We start from the raw sequence: 20279 nt of genomic DNA on the forward strand, positions 1-20279 counted from the left end.
GGCAGCTAAAAGATGAATTTAACAAGTATTTATATTGTCTGTTATTTTGACTTCTGTCATGGGTCCCAGGTTCAAGGGAATTATATACTGTATAATACATAAATTAACATCAGAGGCATTTAGAAGGAACAAGCAAGCATAAATTTATCAGGAATACATAAGAGAACATCAACATTTTCCCTCAGATCTGCCAATCATCCCATTGTCTTTTCTCTGAATGATTAACTGTTTGGGACATTGGTAATATTTCTTCCCTATTCCTGCAAAGCAGAGGATTTCAGGTCCATATTAATGGGCACTTGTCCAGACTTACTGAATACCTCAGTGGAGATGCAAAAGTCATTAGCAGAAAGGCGCTATCATTCAAGGATGTACTGACTCCGTTCTACTGCCATTCATAATGATCATAATGTCTAGCCTCTTCTTCCAGCTAACAGATTGGGCCTTCAACAGCATTATATTTCTGGATGGCATCAAATCTAACTAAGCAGAAGTGTATTTTTGAGGTAGAAGCCCCATAGGATAATGCTTCCCACCTCCAGGTCATTTTAATTTTCTTTCTGCTTGCATTAATGCCATTACCTACTTTCTAATCAATGTTTGCACGTTAGCTTGGCTTGGAAGCTGCATATTTAAATAGCTTCACTAAATCATCTGTGAGCATTTAACATTTATTGCTGGGATGAAAGGTGGCTGATAATATGTACAGCAAATCTCCTTAATTGAAGAAAGATAAAAGTCTATTGTATCCTAAGCCATGAAAAGAAACACGGGGCCCACACTCTTAAAGTATTATTTAAAATTGTTTTACTTTGAAGAACAAGCAAGAATGGCACTTGCAAGTGTAAATTGAAGGAGGTGACAGGTCATATGCTCCCCCAGGTCCAGCCCCCACCAAGTCAACCACTGTCATCAGCTCCTGTAAGTAGGGAAACAAGGACCCACAAAGGAAATCACCACCTGAGACTCTGATGCCTGTAACTCCTGCTCCCTCCCAAACTAGATGTAATGGAATGTGGAAATAACCTTGGGAGACAGAAGGAGGAGCTGTAGATTAGACAACTGGCATATAAAAGCCCACAGGAGAGGACATTATTTCAGAAGGGACCCTCTCTAGTTTTCTGGAGAGTAAAAGGGGGGGATACTTTCAGTCTTGCAAGATTCTGTTAATGTAAGGTTATAATAATGCCCCCAGAGCTTTGCATAATCCCCAACCTCCGGTCCTTCCAACGTGCCCTAAAAAGTTGGCTTTTCCAGCAAGCCAGCCTGGCCTGAATATAATAAAATATGGTTGTTAATTTTAATTTAATTTTTTAAAATTTTATTGTAAATATCAATTGGGGTTTTTTTTGGATACTTTATTTAATGTCCCTTTTAATTTTTGTAATATGTGTTTTCTTTTATGTTTTTCGCCACCCTGAGTCCTTGGGAGAAGGGCAGCATATAAATCCAATAAACCTAACCTAACCTAAACCTAATAAAGGTAGAGTTAGTATTCGTGGTTATGCCTCTGGCCTGGATTACCTTGAAGGGGCCTATGACAATTAGCCATGACCAGCTCGCCATGGCCAACTCACCACAGCCAACTTGCCATGGCCAACTTGCTGCAGGACAAGAGTTACATCAATATCAAAGAATTGGTGGAATAGAAGAAAGGATTAAAGAAAGATGCAAAAGGAGAGACAGAATAAAATATGAATAGCAAAAATTAAAATATTTTTTATTTATTTTAAATAATTAATAGAATTGTTAAAATTGTCCCAGGGTGAGTTTTCCCATGGCGAGTTGGCTTGCTTTCTCTGCCCATTTTTGTCAGAATGATGACCTGATCTAACCTAGTCTAGTCAATTTGCATTTGGGGAAGGATGATGATAAAAAAAACATTTCCACCCATGGGCATCTGGGGGAGGGGGGAATCTGTAATCTGGCATTCTCAATTTCACAACTGAGTCCCCACCCCTTTTACCTGTGAGCATGTACAAAAAAGGCAAGACTTTGATTGCAATACCCAAGCTTGCAATTCTTGCAGATTAAGAAACACTCAACCCATTCCTCAGACTCCACTGTCCCACCCATATGGAAAGGTTTTCAATAGAAAACTGGAAAAATAGTGCTGAGACAGAGTCAATTTCATGAGCTATGGCAAGCAATGTTATATTGAGGACAAATAGATCTGATACCTCTCGTATGAGGCACACTATGAGTAGATAACTGAGAATGTGATAAAGGAGAATCTTCACAGATGAAACATTTGGATAAAAGTTTAAATTGCAGCCATGAACAGGCATAATACAGGCATATGGGTAGTTCCACTACTTACAATAGTAGTTCCATCTAAAGATGGATAAGCATCCATTTTATCCCTTTTATGTCTAATCTGGCAACTTGCTGCTATCTATGACTAATGAAGAACAGTAATAACCAAAGCATTCATCTAGGGAGGTCATTCAGTATAACTGAGATATTCAAGATTTCATACAAATGTTTTGTCCTCAGTTTTCTATATAGCAACTAAAAATGGTGGAAACATGTTTTTTTTTTTGTACTCAGTCTACTATACTATATGTAGACTTTGGGGTATTTGTTAATTGCCTGGAGATTATTCTGTATCTCCCTCCTCCAAGCCAAAAAGTTTACATTAAGCTTTCATTCAGATAAAGTCTCATCTCAACTTTCAATTAAATTAAATATTGCCTTTGAAATAGCTTATTGCAAGCAACATTTTGAAAGGCAAATAGTAGTCAGAAGTGGGGCACCAGGCATCTGTCACATATCTGGCCTGGATTAAAAGCATATTTCAAAACAAGTCCTTAAAGCTGCTTTGGCTTCAAAATAAAAGCAGTTAATTTAAATCCACTTTTGAAAATGCAAATATCTAATGGAGGTGTGGCTAAAACCAAATGGGAAAACAGGTTTGTTGGCTACAGATATTGTTTTGTTCTGTTTTGATATTCATGAAACATTTGCTTTTCCACAACTTTTATTTTGCAGTTTAGTTATTTTCAGCTTAATTCATTGCAATCCTCATCTTTAACACATAAATAAAACCTAATTAAAACAGAAACATTGTTTGATCTTAGTTCTTACCTAAGATAATACTATTTTACATAATATATTGCATACTACACCGATCTTTCTACTTTTATAAATAAACAAGGAGCTATTTTTCACACATTTCACAAATTGCTTTGATTAGGATATGAAAGGCTATCTAAAATGATGTTCAATTGTATTTTGATCATTATGTGTCTGGTGTCATTTACATGTTGTCATTGGTGACTTTACAGTTGTCATGAACTAACCAAATAACATTCCTAAATTCAGCTGCCCTGATTTGACTCTGATTTGATAATCCTTGAAATATCATTAAAGTGGTTCCTTACATTATAATGATTACCATGTAAAGTTCCACTACATTATATAAATTTCCAGTTTGAATAGTGTGATTATTTTTCTTGTTTTTAATCAAATGGCATATAAAATCAGAAGTTTAATAACTAAATATCATTATGAAAAAAATGCTTTAATAAGCAAAAGTCCCCCCCCCCCATATATGCTTAGCCCAGGCTAAAAAAAACACCTAGATCCTGCATAGATGTTTGTATTAAATAGAATATACATTTAGCAGTTAAGGTACAGACTGTTAAAGTACAGGTTCAAAACTGCCTATACTTTAACTGCTACATGTATACAAAGCTTGTAATGTTTGCATTTATTTCCAATATAATTTCCTTTTTGCAAACGATATACACAAAATAAAAAATATTTGCATATATACATAAAACCATTGTACTGGTCATGGTATAATCATATGAAGTGTTTTTGGTCATTGTAAGAACTTCTAAAACTGTATTTAATGAACTTCATACTGTATTTAATCAACTTTGTAGGCAATACTTACTTTAAATTATAGGGAAGAAAAAATATAGCAGATGAAAATATAGCATGCAACTCAAAACTGACTCCTTTGTTTTTTTTATTTATGTCATTAAATAGAATTTCATCTTAGATTTTTGTCTTTTATTATTCTATTGAGGAAAGCCCAGCAGTCTTTCTCAAGTGTCTGTTTATGCGTTATTATGCTCTCAGCAAAGCTTGTCCTATTTATCTGTGATGCTTCTAATGCAACCCCTTAAAATATTTAATACTTAACTATCATTGATCTTGTTATTTTACTATGCCACACTTTGAAATGAACAGTATGTAAGTGGCATAAAGTAATTCTGGTTATCTATATCAAATAATCCACAAACCTTATGATTCTTTCAGTACTTGTTTAGTTATTCATATTTTAATAGATATAGATGTATTTCAAGCTCAGAATGAAAAGTAAATCATAAATTAGAATGTTAAATGAGATGAGCCAAAAGCAAGTGTTTATTTTATTTTATTTGAGTACAAAACAGTTTGAAATTCCATTCTTTATAAGCTGGCATCTCTCACATATCAGCTGCAATCTTATTTGAGAGTCAGTACAATTGGGATCAGAGATCATAACATTGGTTTGCACAAACTGGATTATGCTGAAAGTCAAATAAACAAGACTTTTTGGGGGAGTAAGATCCAATGTTGTAAAAGCAGATGTTCATATAAGTAACAGGATTTTGTGCTCATACTTCCTGTCTTGAAAAGAAATTGCTCCAGAGGTCCTCAAGTCCTCCAGAAATAGAATCTGAGATGATCATACAGAAAGCAACACACTGGGAATCTTTGATTCCACTGATGGAGTAGATTTCCTTGATGGAACAAAAAGTCCCATCAACGGAAACTGATTCTCCACATAATATGTTATTATTCACATATAACACTTAGCATTTTTCTTAAAAACCAGAAACTTAGATTTCTTACATGTTATATATTTGTTTCTTCTTTATTCTAAACATGTCATCAGTATACTGGAGCAGCCAAGGGTTACAGCTCTGGTCCCTCATGATTACATGTTATAATTGCCCACCTAGAAGATAAACCATCAAAGTATGCTGCCCCCAACTCCTTGCAGATGGTTTATTAGGATACTATGGTTTGACAGTATCAAAAGCCAATAGGGGCCAGAGTGGTGATTTCCCTCCATCAAGATCTTGTGGACAGTCATCAACTGGAGCACACGGTGCCATTTCTGAATGATGTAAAAATGCAATTCAATTTAATTCAATTTATTAGAGTTATAGGCCGCCCAATCTCGGAGGACTCCGGGCGGCTTACAAAGAACAAAAATGTTTAGGATTGGACCTTAAATGACATGGATTCAGATAAACTGTTTCTTATAAGATTCCTTGTATCTGAATTGCATTACCTTCTCAATAATCTTCCCTTAAAAAGGGACAGTGGGAGATTGAACAATAATGATCAAGTGAGGTCTTTGGGTACTAGTACGCTCCCACCTCTTCAAGGCAGGCAGCATTCCTCCCTCCCTCCTTCCCTTCCTCAAAAAAGAAGTGATAATTTACATGCTCACACCCCAAGAGAGCCAAGAGAGGTGGGAGGAAGACAATTTGCAAGAGAAAGGCTCTTACCCCCTTTCTCAGGTTCTACAAGCTGAAGAGAAGCCCAGTTAATTTCATAAGACCTTACCTTGTTTCCCACTGTGGATTCTGCCCAGCTAGCATCCATTCCAAAGTGGTAGGTAGTCCAGAGAAGACACACACAGAGAAGTAATAGCTCTTATCTTTCTTGTAGGATTACATTAAAACAGACCTGGGCATTTGATGGCTCCAGGGCCACATCTGGCACTTTGGCTATCCTCTGTCAGAAATTAAAAATACAAATAAGTGTATGCCATAGCTGCAGTGCAACTACATTGCTTCTATTTTGAAGGCAACTGCTCCCCCCCCCCCAATTTAAGTGTGTGCCTGCATGCCTCTGCACCTTCATAACCTTATTGATTTGGCCCTCTGCAACAGCCACATTTTCTCATGGGGCTCCTTGGGAAAATTAATTGCCCATCCTTGCGTTAACAGAATCTTGCAAACCTGAAAATACATCTTCTCATCCCCCTCAACTTTACAATCCAAGAAACAAGAAAGGGTCTCTTCTGGAATGTTTGCTATGCCCCCATTCCTTCCATGAGCTAAGCTGCCTCTTATCTGATTCCTCCTGTCTCCCAAGGTCATTCTCATGTACCATTACAATGGGATTTTATCCAAGAAATATACATAATTCTTTCATAAGCAATGGTATCATAAGCAGTTTAAATTGGGCAAAAGGGCATGTTCCATACATTGCTTTTGCTATTATAACGCAGGTGCCATTCGTCTTAATAAAAGCATTATTTACAGTGAGTGTTCTTAAAATTGTATAGTTTTCTGCCATTAGAGAGGCTATAGAAATGTCTATAGAAATTAATTTCAGTTAACATTGTTCATGAATTTGTTCATGAATAAAAGGTAGAAAAGAAGGGTGCGTCTATCCATTTTCTGAATCATAAGATGTACCAGTTGGGAAGAGTGCCAACCACATAAATGTTCGTCTTTCTGTTGGCCTAAAAGAAAGCTACACTGCTATGTGAATTGAAATACTAAAGTCTAGAAAAAGAAACCATGTCAGCATTAGTTCAATGCTGAACAAATTAGAACAAATAAATAAAGACTCACTATTATTTCTGTAACTACAGTACCGCAGAAACTAACTTATCCCCCAATTTATTATCATTTATGAAATGATAGGTAAGACAAAGTAGTTCAATTTTAATGTATAAGGATGACCAAACTTAATTATAGCTTATATTTGACATGATATATGAATAATTTACTGAGCTCCTTGTGATTAAGAAATATTGTCCCAATGCAACATTTGGCCAGGTGTTCACATATAAGAAATCACAACATTTTAATTACATATTATTGCTGAATCAAGGCCCATACTTTAAGGACATAAAATTGACTTCAAAAAGACCAGAACTATTGCCAAGGCTGAACATTTTAACAACAGAATAAACAGAGAAGCCATCGAGATAGAAAAACGCCCACACAGCATGAACAGGCGGGACGATACCTCCCGCCTGCCAGCCATTTAGAAGCCTGCCCTTATTGATAAAAGAGTCCCTAACATGATGAATGACACCAGGCCCACACTCACAAGAGCCACACAGGATGTCACCACCAAACATCCACAAAGAAAGCAGACAAAAACCCACACTGATGATGAGGCACGACCAAGGACCAGAAGCCAGACTGCAACAGCACCATTAGCCACTTTAAACCCCTCCTATCCTTACATGAAACAAAAACCCCCAACCAATCAGAACACACCTCGACCCAATCAGAACACAGCCAAGCTCCCACCCAATCAGCTCAACCCCCCACTGGCAGTTAAAAGGAAGAAACAGCCGAGATCTCACGTTGCTCCTGGAAGCACGAAGCCTGAAGATGACGAATGAGACTTCGTCGAAACGTCACCAAGACACCTCCAATTTTACACGGGAGAAAACCCGAATAACCAAAGACCTACATACTAACACCTGCAAAAACCTCAGAAAACATATATATGTTCACACACGTGTGTGTGTGTGTGTCTGTGTGTGTTGTATTTGTGCAGGCAACAGTAAAAATATTGGGTTTCTGTCTGGATGGTCTCTTGTGACGAGCCGATGGACAGAGAATGGAAGCAGTGAGCTTCTTCCCATATTTGGGCATACCGGGGGTTGTAAATATATATATATATATATATATATATATATATATATATATATATATATATATATATATGTTATATTTATGCTGATAAATAAATAAAGGGAGACTAGTATAGATCTATTTCAAGCTATTTAGCTCTCATCAGCTAGCCATGCCCTATGTTGGGAATCGAAATATAACAAATGTAACAAAAAGGCAACAGTAAAAAATATTGGGTTTCTGTCTGGATGGTCTCTTGTGACGAGCCGAAGACAGAGAGTGGAAGTGTGACCTTCCTCCCATATTACCAGGGGTTGTGACTTTAAATATATATATATGTATGTATGTATGTATGTATGTATGTGTGTATATATATATATATATATATATATATATATATATATATATATATATATATATATATATATATATATATAGGATTTTTACAACCCCTGGTAAGCCCCAATTATGGTTTCTGTCGTGATGGACTCTTGTGACGAGCCGAAGGACAGATGATGGAAGCAGTTAGCTTCCTCCCCTAATTGGGGCTTACCAGGGGTTGTAAAAATCTAATAGATACCTTTCACCCTGGCTTCGCTGATAACAGGATAAGAGCCTGTGGCCTAATGGCTAAGATCTCTGCCTAGTGTTTTTAGTATGCCATATAGCCCAGGTTCAAATCCCAGTAAGGGTATGGCTAGCTGATGAGAGCTAAATAGCTTGAAATAGATCTATACTAGTCTCCCTTTATTTATTTATCAGCACAAATAAAAAAACATATATATATATATATATATATATATATATATATATATATATATATATATATATATATATATACACATACATACACACACACACACACACACACATACACACACACACATACATACATACATACACGTACATACATACACACACACACATACACACACACACACATATACATATTCACACACACGCACACACACCAGTGGTGGGATTCAGCCAGTTTGCACCTATTTGGGGGAACCGGTTGGTAACTTTCTAAGTAGTTCAGAGAACCGATTGTTGGAAAAAATCTCCTTTTGTTTTTTTCCACTTTAAAAGGCTAATCCTGTAAGGAAGGCAGGAAGGAAACATTCTAGTGTTGTTTTTAGCCTAATCTTTATTGACCTGCTTACAGAAACTGCCTCTCCGGTTAACCTTATTACATTGTAACAGCTAAGGTGAAGCATCCATCAGTCTGAGTGACCTTGAGTTGGCCATACCCACCCAGTCACATGACCACCGAACCCCACCTACTCAGATGGTCATTAGGGCAGAGAACCGGTTGTTAAATTATTTGAATCCCACCACTGATACATACATACAATGCTATTCACCCAATAATTATTTTTTAAGTCCTTCTTTTTATATATTTCTATTTAAGTGTGCAAATAAATTTATGTGTATCGGTGCATAGCTTCTGCAATATGTTGCCACATTATTGGCTTCTGGGGGAGGAGCCTGTCGCCGACGGGAGCTCAACGGAGCTCCTCTCAGAGTTCTGGTCTGTATATCTTATAAGATCTATAGATATCTCCCCTTTCTGGCAGAAAGGGGCAGGGAGAAGGTCAGTCGTTAGGATCTCTTTGTAATTCACAGCCTTTTTTTTTCGCTGTGAATGGAGAAGAGGTTCAACATTAGCTGAGCTTTTACTCCAGCCAGTTCTTCGCAGCTGCTTTTTTGCAGCCCTAGGCAGGTTGCCCCACCCCCCAGGACAAAGCTAAGCTATTTAAAAATTAATCCGGGCGGGGACCATTCCTGAGGAATTTCTTCTATTATTATCCAAAATACCAGCTTCAATTTTGTAAAAGGCTCCCTTTTCTAGCTGCGTCACAAGATGGCGATCTTATAGCTTTTGTGTTTGATGTGACGTACTTAGTCAGCCCTACTCTCCTGAAGGCTTCTCCGTATTAACTGTTAAAAGATTAACTGAGGGGAGCAGAGACTTTGATTGTTGGCTTGCTTGATTGCTTGTTTTTATTTTTTATTTCTTTGGAATGGCTCCCAAATCTAAGCAGAAGCGCTTCCTTAATAACACATCTCAAAAAATTGCTATGAAGTCGCTGCCCTTGCCTCCTACGCCCTCCACTGGAGATTTGTTAACACAAGAATTTCTTCTCAAAACGCTTAATAATTTCAGACAGGAAATTAATCAACTGATATCGGATTTATATGATCAATTTGATGCTAAAATTGCTCAAGCAAAGGAGGATATGATCGGAGTAATGACAGTTATGACAGATTATATTACTGAAACGGAGGATAAATTGGAACTTTTGGAAGAAACCAACTCTAATTTGACATCCAAAATCCAAACGTTACAACAGGAAATTGAAAATGCTCAAAAACAACTTGTTATGATAAATTATAATAAGACTGCGTTTGCAATAAGAGTTAGAGGACTGCGTGAAAAGGAACAGGAGAATTTGAAACAGATCTTCTTTGAGGCTCTTAGCCGCTCGGTGGGAAGTCCGGGACTTAACTTTGATTGGCAGATCCAAAAAATTTACCGCCAGAATTCGTGGGTAGCAAAACAGCGACAGCTTCCGAGAGACATAATTATATATTTCACCACAAGGGAATCCAGAAATGTGATAATACAGAGGCTTTACAACAAGAGGCTGAGAATTGATGGACAGGACTTGATTGTTTTTAAAGAAATACCATCTCAAATATTAAGAGCAAGGAGAGACTACATTTTCTTAACTGAAGAACTCAGAAATTCTCAGATTCCATACAAATGGGAAGTCCCGGCTGGCATTACAGTTACATTTGAGAATCAAAAACATCGCTTTAACTCTGTCTGTGAAGCCCGAGAATTTTATTACAAGACTTTGAAGGCGGGACTTCCTGATTCATCCGGACCTGGAGAGAGACAAGGAGAAGGAGAAGACAAGCAGCGGGACACGTGGCCACAAGGCGGAGGGTGTTGCTTTCCTCTTCCGGAAGGGCAGAAGAGTAAAGAATAAAGACTTAGCGATGCTTTTAAAACTTCATGATTTCTGCCTGGTATAAAATGGAAAAGTTGTACATCGATGATGAGATATGGAGGCTGAAAGAAGCGCTGCTGATTGTGGACATATATTGTATATAAGATTTGTTTGAACTCTAACTCAAATTGCGCATGAATTATTTTCCTAGGCGAGGAGAGCGGAGATCGCGATCTTCTTGAGTTGTGGTTTGGGACGAACGGAGTTGGGAGCTGCGTGGGAGATGGAAGGGTAGCGAAAGCTTAACTAGACTACTTGGGGCTAGAATGCAAGCTGATGTTTGTATGAATTGCTATTTCAATATAAGGTTAAGAAAGATTAGTCAGAGAGTCTCCAGGAAGGTGGAGTAAATATGTGAGGAGCAATGGACGCGGATAAAATATATATGTGGACATGGGTAAAGGCAGGGTGGAAGGTAAAAAATTTACACGTGGATGTGGGTAAGGACAGAATGGGAGGTGTTGGAAATGAAAAATGAAAGAAGTACTTGAGTTTAATGGTTTTATAGAAAGGTTTGGATATTTGGATAAAAAAGAGATAAATTAAAGGTCCGAATAGATAGATAAAGCAATGAGACCTTTAGTTGGAGAACCCCAATTGATTAACTTACCTGGCTCTAATAGAGTTTGAAACCCTGCAAGTAATAAAATAACCGAAATTTGGAATGAGGCACATTGTTTAAGATTTACAGAGGATGGGAAGCTGTGTTAATGTAGCGGGTTTATTGATCTTTCTTGTTTTTCTTTTTTTTTGTGTGTCTTTTTCTTTCTATTTTTTTTTCTTTTAACTGCAATATGTTGCCACATTATTATCTATTGCAGCATCATTATATCATCTATTTTCAGTGTTCATCTATCAGCAGTTACTTCTGCAATGGTACCTATGTACAGAAAGAAGGTGCCAATTGGCTTTGAGGAATCTGGTGATTTCAGTCAGGAAGTGGGGAAAATATATTTATTTATTTATTTATTCATTTATTTGGCAATCCATCACACTACGAGATGACTCTGGGCAGCTTACAATGTTAAAAAGCATAAAACAATACAAAAACACTACTGCAGTGTCTTATTCTGTTCACCATCTGGTTTACAATGTGGAAATAACATTAAAGAAATCAAATGAGCTATAAGTACAGTATCTCTGCTGGTGGATAGAGCACCCTGTTGTGAAGTTACAAATAAAAGTTAACCCACAATATGATATATTTCAAAACATCACTATAAACAAATGTTTTTTCCTCCATTTCCAGTCCAAAGGTTTACATTACCATTGCACATTACATTACTATCCCCTCTGCACACATATACACCACTAATGCAACTCATAATTCAAATATATTCTCCAGGTTAAACATGTGAGGAGACTAAAGTGTTAATTTTCCTTTTAAAGAGGTTAGCTTCATGTTTTTATTTCAACAAAGTTCTTGTTTCTATGGAACCCAGAATATGGGAGTATCTGTTCAGGGACCATCGCCAAAGTACAATATTATAGGTTTAAATTTCAGTCCAGCTGTTCTCTTGCAAATCAGTATAAGGGATATTTTATTCACGTATATCCTTGTGAATAAAATATCCCTTTATAAACAAGGACAAAAGCTAGGCTTTTCTGCTCTAGTAACCTTACCCAGAATAAAGAGACTCAGAAAAGCGCCAAGGCACAGAATATAACCAGCTTGTATTGGCAAAGAAGAGTGAAAGTCTATCTGCTTTTCCCATGATGGTTAGCTGCTGGCTCTGTCAAAAAAGATAATCAAAAGTTACATTCAAATGTTTGTGCAATAAAGGAAAACTGGCTCCTAAAAGTCTTAAGGTGATGGATCTCCTTAGTCAAAGTGACTTTGGCCAGTTGATGGGAAATGTTCAGAGAAGAAATGCATGAGGTGCAAGATAGAAGAACACTCTCTGCTAAGTGCTACGTAGGAATCTGTAAATGTTGTGATAATTTTAAAAATGTGGTCATCACTACTTATGATATTTGGCAGTGAGGTCTCCTTCTCTTAGTGGTGCTGCTGGATACTGCCCGCTCACCATGGCAGTGCTAAGGTGAACACAGATCAAACTAACATAAAGCCAGGTGACAAGCCAGTTGGTCACTTTTTTGTCCCAACCCATCTACAGCCATCTCCGTCAAAATGCAGACATGACCTGGATGCTGTCATTTCAAGATGACGTTCTTTGATCCAAAAAGTGGATCCTGCACTTGCAGTAACAATGCTAGGAAGATGAAGATGTTGACAGCAATGATGATGAAGATAATGACTACTTCTGATATTTATCCGTTTAGTTACCTCACTCTAAGTGTAGCAATACAAAATATTAAATTGGGCTCTCCTAACTTGCTATAATCAAAAACAGGATAGAGATCTGCATTTTGGCTGTTACATCTGAGATTCAGATTATGAAAACGGATAGTGAATCAATTTAAATTAGCAATGTACATGCAATAATTTTGAGTTAATATTATTGCCTAGCAAGATTGTGCCTGATCAGAGGTCCCCAAACTCTTCAGCTCATCAATCCTTTCATTAAGTTTCATTTAAGTTTGTTCATCGACCCCCAAACATCCACTATATGAAAATAATTTAATAAATACTAATTTAATAGTACCATAAATAACAATAATTATCATAAATCATAATGACATCATAAAAGTAGCTAATATTTAAAATGTGAACAATATAAGATTTAGCTTAACTGAAACTATTAATATTCATCTCATCTTCAGGATTAGGGACTGTTATGAAACTCTACAGAGATCCCCAAAAGATTAATTGTTCACAATCAACCTTCCATCATTTATTGTTCATCTGCTGATCTCTGAACTTTTAGCGACCCCTTAATGTAGCGACCCCATGGGTCAATACTGACTTCTTTCAGGATCCCTGGCCTAGATGAATCTCTACTACTTACGAGTCCAAATATATATTTTTGGCTTACAATTTACACATGTCAATAATTCATTCAATGTCCTCCCTCATTCAAGTTGCCTCTGTCCAAACACCAATGCCCCCATGAGCAAAGCACAATAGATTGTAATAAGACGCAAGATAGGTGTTGCAGCCTTTGGAAGTCAAGCTTTGTGGACAAACTGTTATACCTGTTGAGTAACACTTTCCAAGGGTGATGAAAAGCTTACAGAATCAAGAACTGGGGGCAGAAGAAATAAAATAGAGAAAGCAGCAGGCAAAGACAAACAGTGCAAAGAGCAAGAAAAAAATAAAGAAACCAGTTTCTGGAGCTGGATAGAAAGATCTATACTCAGAACGAACTTGATGGAATCTCGTATCTTCTTGCACAGATTGAAATAGAAGTTTGCAAGACATTGCTATCTAAAAGAGCTATTTTGCTGCAAGTTACATCCCCCCTTAAAAACAACTTGCATGATCTAATAAGGTGATCTTTAATAGTAATGTATAATTCTACTTTCCCTTTCAGATGTGGAACAGTCTTGGAAAGAAACATAGAATGGACACCCATATTTGTTTTAAGTTCAGACCTTAGGATGATGAGAGTTAGTCTGCCAGTTCATATGCTATGAAGATGTGTAAAATGATCCAGTTTTTCCTCTGTAAAGAACAAAGGATTACCACTGTTTTTTCTATATTCCCATGTAAATGTATCCTAAATTACATGACCTAGTTTCCTCATTACTTTTTAAATAACATGCATTTTTGCATTACTTTTGTTAAATATTGTTGGAGTTTTGAATGAAAATTTGAACTTAATTTGTGATTCAAAATATATGTGAAATAAAAATAACGGTAGCTAAATCCATTGTCTACCTTGGATAATTTAGGCAATTGACTCTACATGAGAGTGTCTACCTGTGTCTTTCTGTGTTTTTGTACACACAGAGATATACAGGAATGAATCAATTTGTAACTATATGGGGAAAGAGGAGCTCTTGCAAAGTGAGACCAAAAATAAGCAAACTGAGTTTAAAATAGACTGCATGTGTATTCAACATGTTGCTGAATTTCTGTAAACTTCTTTTCATTTTGGTCAATTAGCATTCTGTAGCAATTGGATATTATTAAGACACAGGAGTGGGCTTCAAAACTTTTAGCAAAATTCTGCCCAGTTGCTGGGTGGGTGTGGCCTAGTTGCACCACTGGGGGGCATTTTCGCCTTCCCTGGGCTCTTTGTCCACGCCTCCGGGAGGGCGAAAACATGCCCCCAGGCTCTGGAGGCCTTCCCCCAGGCCTGTTTCCGGCCTTCTGGAACTTCCAGGAGGCCCATTTTTCCCCTCCCCAAGCCTCCATAGGGGCCCTGTATTTAGCTGGCATCCAAAATGGGTCACGTAGAGACTCCTGGGACGGCAGGGGCAGGGTGGGAGAGACAGGGTAGGAGGGGCCAGCCAGGGGTGGGATTTGTAGGTTCACCAAACTGGGCAGATCCTTAGCTAGAGGATCTCCTGAACCCGTGTGAACCCACAGCAGCCCACCTGTGATTAAGATGTCTTTTCATTGTATTCCTCAACTACTGTTTTCTTTATCCTTCTATAAAACTTGAGTTTCCCTGTTGTGCAAGTTGTTTAATGGCATCTTACCTAATGCTGTCAATATCCTCTGCACCTAAAAAAATAGAGAGATAACAATATCCTTTATTTCACAACAGAGGTCTTTAGACAGATAAAAAGTAAACATCTCAAAAGATTTTTTTTAAAGATAATAACAGTAATGAAGGATAAATTTTGAAAAATTATACATAGAAAAATAAAAACCATAATGTTTCACAAATAATAATATTGTGGAAGCAGGTTTTACATCTGGATTCTTATCCAAGAATGAATTTAGTCTTAAAACAATGGTTTTACTAGGTTGCAAAAATGCATCTCTTCCAACTGGAACAAGAAAATTTTTGGATCCAGTTCTGCATTCCTCACTGAAAATCCCAGTGAAATCAATTAAGAGTGTTCTGTTTAGTTGGAAAGGATAGTTATGTATACACATGAGCAAAAATGCAAAATCTAGCCCTTTTCTCAGAAAGGAAATCACTACACAGCATATGCATCAAGTTGAAATTATGTCTTTTATTGTGGATGTTGCTTTTTAATGATATATTTGACATATTTTCTCTGCAGTCCATTTGAGACTGAAAATTAATTCAAAATACTTACAGCATTGGAAGATTTCCATCCTCCCCCTGCCCCCTTTCTCTCTTCAGAGTGCAAATATTTGGCAGTGTTTTTGTATGAGAGGGGCACATTTCCCCCCATCAACCTGTTTCAAAAGTATGAGATATTTGGATTTTAGTAAGCTGTTTCATGGCACCTTGCTTTGGTGAATAACTTCTGATAATGGCCTCTCAAGCATATATCCTTTTACTTAGAGATACGTTTTCTTTTCGAAAGGCAGGAAACAAAAAAGGCAACAGGCATCCCATTGAAGCAGTTTCCTGCTTTGTGCTGACTTACAGTAATGCAATGTGGCATCCTGGAATGGTGTCAAAACTCTGTATTCAGAAACTGTAAGCTATATGGATTTTGCTTAGAAGAATAATAAACCTACACCATACAATGCCGAGAAATACTACTTGGAGATCAATAAGGCCTGGAGGTTTCTTGGATCCTAAGCATACAGAAAGCTCTCTGATAGGATCAGATCAGTTGTAAGTAAACAGAAGTGCTCCATCAAAAAGCCATGCGCCACAGCAGCCCAATTAAAGACATCATCATTCTTTGTTTCCATACAAAAGTTAAGATTACATGTTTTCAAAATAAGACAACTGAAACCATTGTCTTCGTATCCTAGAGGATTAAAAAATACCCCAGCTATAATAGATGTAAACATCAGTTTTCCATAGAATGTTATGGAATTTGGAAGAGGAACAAGAATACAATTTTGAAAACTTAATTGCTATAGTTAAAAAAGTAAACATCCCAAATTCATAACACTGCACTCAAGCCTACAGGCTAAGAATAACACACATTTCACTACATAATGCTCTCCAGTGAGCACAAAATGATTTACTAGAAAAATGAAATGCAAACTAAAAAATAGAAATAGCACAAATTCGTTGAAAGCAAATTCATTAGAAAGAATCAAATGTCGTAATAAAGAGATGCATCTTAATTATTGTTTTTTTTTAAAAAAACTAAATCACCTTCAAACTTGCCTCTTTGAGATCCATGAAGTTTTCTAGAAATCAGCATGAAAGGGATTTGCCATTGCCTTCTTCTTCCAATTACTTTTAGAATTCCCAATCTAATATGGGACTAATAAGAAAAAAATGCACCTAACAGAGCAGACCATGCTCTGTGCATGGAATTGCTGCCAACCCATATCTAACCTCCCATACATCAGCTGTCAACTTACAAAAATATAGAGCTATGCAACCTTCTATGCACATTATTCTGTGTGCAGATAGCTAGGTGGTCTATGTTTGGCTGGAAATGCTTCAGGATGAGAAAAGGAAAAGCCCAAAATTATAGGTGATAGTAAAGTTAGGAAAGGAAGTAAAGTAATGTTAGGAAAGGAAGGGGTTAGGAAAATAGTGGGAGGAGTAGGTAGGCTGAGCAGCCAAGTAATGTTATTGTAAGGTGACCAGACATCCCGCTTTTGGCGGGACAGTCCCGATTTTTAATAATTTGTCCCGCATCTCGCGGCGTTTTTAAAAAGTCCTGATTTTTTTGAAAGAATGCACGACAAGCTAGGGAACGGCGGGAGAACAGGAAGGCAGAGGCTTCGTTGCTCAGGGGAACTGAACCAGCAATTCGTAGACAATCAAACCAGGGGGCTTAGCTGTTTCCCAGGTATGCTGCTTGGGAGGAGGGGGTTACTGGCTGGAAGCCTGCGAAGTGGGATCACCACACAAGCGGCCGGAGATGGAAAGAACGGAACCTTGCACCAGTAGGGGAGGGGCTTCTACTGCTCCTCTCGCTGAAGGTGGCCCAGCGCCCAAGATCAGAAAGAGAGAGAGAGAGGTGGGGTGGGTGTGGGGAATGTAGGAGCTGGAACGGAGGCAAGAGGGGGGAAAGAGCAGCTCCCTGCTGACCCAATCGCGCAATCTGCTCTCCACCCCAAGAAGGCACGAGCCTCTCACCTGCTTTTGCCATTGCAGGCAACTCAATGTCGGGAAGAGTTCCAGCCCTTTTCTCGCGCTCATCTCTTGTGCATGTGCAAGCGAAATACCCTCCTGGGCCAGGATCAAGGCGGAGGAGGCAATAATTTATTTGCAATAAATCCTGGGTTTCCCCCCCTTTTTTTTAAAGGAAGGAAAATGACAGATCTTCTCCCACCCCCCCTCACCAAAAGGAGACCAGAGAAAAGCAACCAGATCGAAAAGGAGGGAGATATGATCGTGTTTGGAAGAGCAGGAGGGGAGGGAGGAGCCTCGCCATTCGTCAGGCACTGCAAGCAAGCTGAGCGGAGGGAGGGAAACCACTGCCCTCTAAAGGCCACATCGGAAACGACACTTCAGAGAAATAAAAACTTTTTTTTAACAGCGTCCTTTTTAAATCGGGACTTTTTGAACACGCAGTGGGACACGGGACAAATTTTGAAAAATTGTGACTGTCCAGCCAAAAATGGGACGTCTGGTCACCTTATCAATCGGGGCCTGGAGGTGGAGGGGAACTGAGAGAGGATATTGGGGGCTCTGAGTTGCTTCTCTGGAACTGGCTCCCCTTTGTGAAAGGGGCTGGAAACCCTCCTTATGAAGGGATCCATGGACCATATAGACCAAATTTTTAATCAACCCCCCCCCCCGGTCAACGATGTCCCTCTTTACCAATGTTAAAATCTGGTCACCTTATTATTGTCAACATCCTTAGCTTTAAGTGTGGCATATCCAATTTCTCCCACCAGAAATGAATAATCTTGCCATTGAACTTTGAGAGCATGATTGGGACTGTTGGGGAGGTTCATAAGTGATCTATAGAATAGTAATCTGATTTAGATTACATAGGTGTTTGTATTAGAGCCAACGAATTAATTTAACGCAATTTTAACATATTTAAACCTTGTCTACCCACTTCAAGAGCAATAGCAAGTTTTTCCTAGAGTGTTAGATCTCAATATTTACTGAAGGAAGATATAGAGAAAAACCATAGAATCTCAGCAACAGGAGGTCTTGCCTACTTTGCTCTGTCCCCTAATGTGGTCTTCAGTATCCCCCAGTATCTTAACTTAACCAAAATTTTGCTTCATCCTGATCTAGAACCCTCAGCTTTGCATCCCCACAGAAACAAGTGGCAAGCCTTGGGTAGCATTTAATAAATTTGGATGCATATTTGTTCAGATTCAACTTCATAAATTACTAACGTGCAAAACTAACTCCACATTTTTACACTTGTTTACCAATTCTTATATTGATCAGATATGTCTCAAGATTTCCTATTGAATATGGAAGGCTGCAATTCTAATTTAGGATTCTACTTTTAGAATCCTAAATACAAATTTCTAAATAACAGATTAGATGCATTTGGTTAGCTAGCATATGACATAGAATGCAGGATCAAATGGAGCTTTAGATTAATTCAGCAAGGCTTTTCTTATGTCCTTATCCTAAAATTTTCTGTTCACAAATACACGAAGTAGTACTCACTTTAGTGGGGTTCCTATGATACAAGTGTTAACCTTATTAGGAAGTCAAAAGAATTGAATATAATGGGTTTTACTTATACAAGGATATAGAATACCATCATAAATGGTTAATGAATTTCATGAATGTTAATATTCCTAATATTCTGTTGAAATTCAGTAGTCATTTATGATGCAATGAATATTTATTTATTACTATGCTTTTAGATATTAGTGCATGGCACCTCAGTCTTGGGTTGAAATCCTATCCGTTGACATACTGAAATATATAGGATCCTGTTCTTAATGTTTTAAGGTAGCAAACTTTACATGCTGTTTATTATTGTTATATTATTGTTGTTGTTGTTATATTATTATTGTTGTTATTATTATACAATTGTATCACAGCGGCCAGTTGTTTCACCAGATTTGGCATTGGTTACTAGTCGGGCCCCACCCAGGGGCCTAGGACGTCGTAACGTATTTTCATAATATGCATGCCGATCCAAGCAGTGCGGCTTTTTACATTTGACTGATCGTGATTTTTGTCAATATTTAACTGTTTCAAATGTAATTCCAGTGCTTTTGGAATAGCACCCAGTGTGCCAATTACCACTGGAATTATCACTGCTGGTTTGTGCCATAGTCGTTGAATTTCGATTTTTTAAGTCCTGGTATTTTGCGATTTTTTCATGTTCCTTCTCGGCGACCCTGCTATCACCTGGTATTGCAATGTCTATGATTGTGACCTTATTTTTCTCAACCAGTTTGACGTCTGGTGTATTATGCACCAGTATTTTGTCCGTTTGTATACAGAAATCCCACAAGATCTTGACCATCTGATTTTCGGTGACTTTTTCAGGCTGATGTTCCCACCAGTTTGTTGCTGTTTTAATAGTATAATTTTTGCACAAATTCCAATGGATCATTTGTGCTACTGAATTGTGCCGCAATTTATAATCAGTCTGCGAGATTTTTTTACAGCAGCTGAGTATGTGATCAACAGTTTCATCAGCTTCTTTGCAAAGTCTGCATTTGGCATCATCAGAGGATTTTTCGATTTTGGCCTTAATGGCATTTGTGCGGATAGCTTGTTCTTGCGCAGCCAGGATTAGTGACTCTGTTTTTTTC

Source organism: Thamnophis elegans, chromosome 4 (genome assembly GCF_009769535.1).
Source record: "Thamnophis elegans isolate rThaEle1 chromosome 4, rThaEle1.pri, whole genome shotgun sequence".
NCBI classification, from domain to species: domain Eukaryota; kingdom Metazoa; phylum Chordata; class Lepidosauria; order Squamata; family Colubridae; genus Thamnophis; species Thamnophis elegans.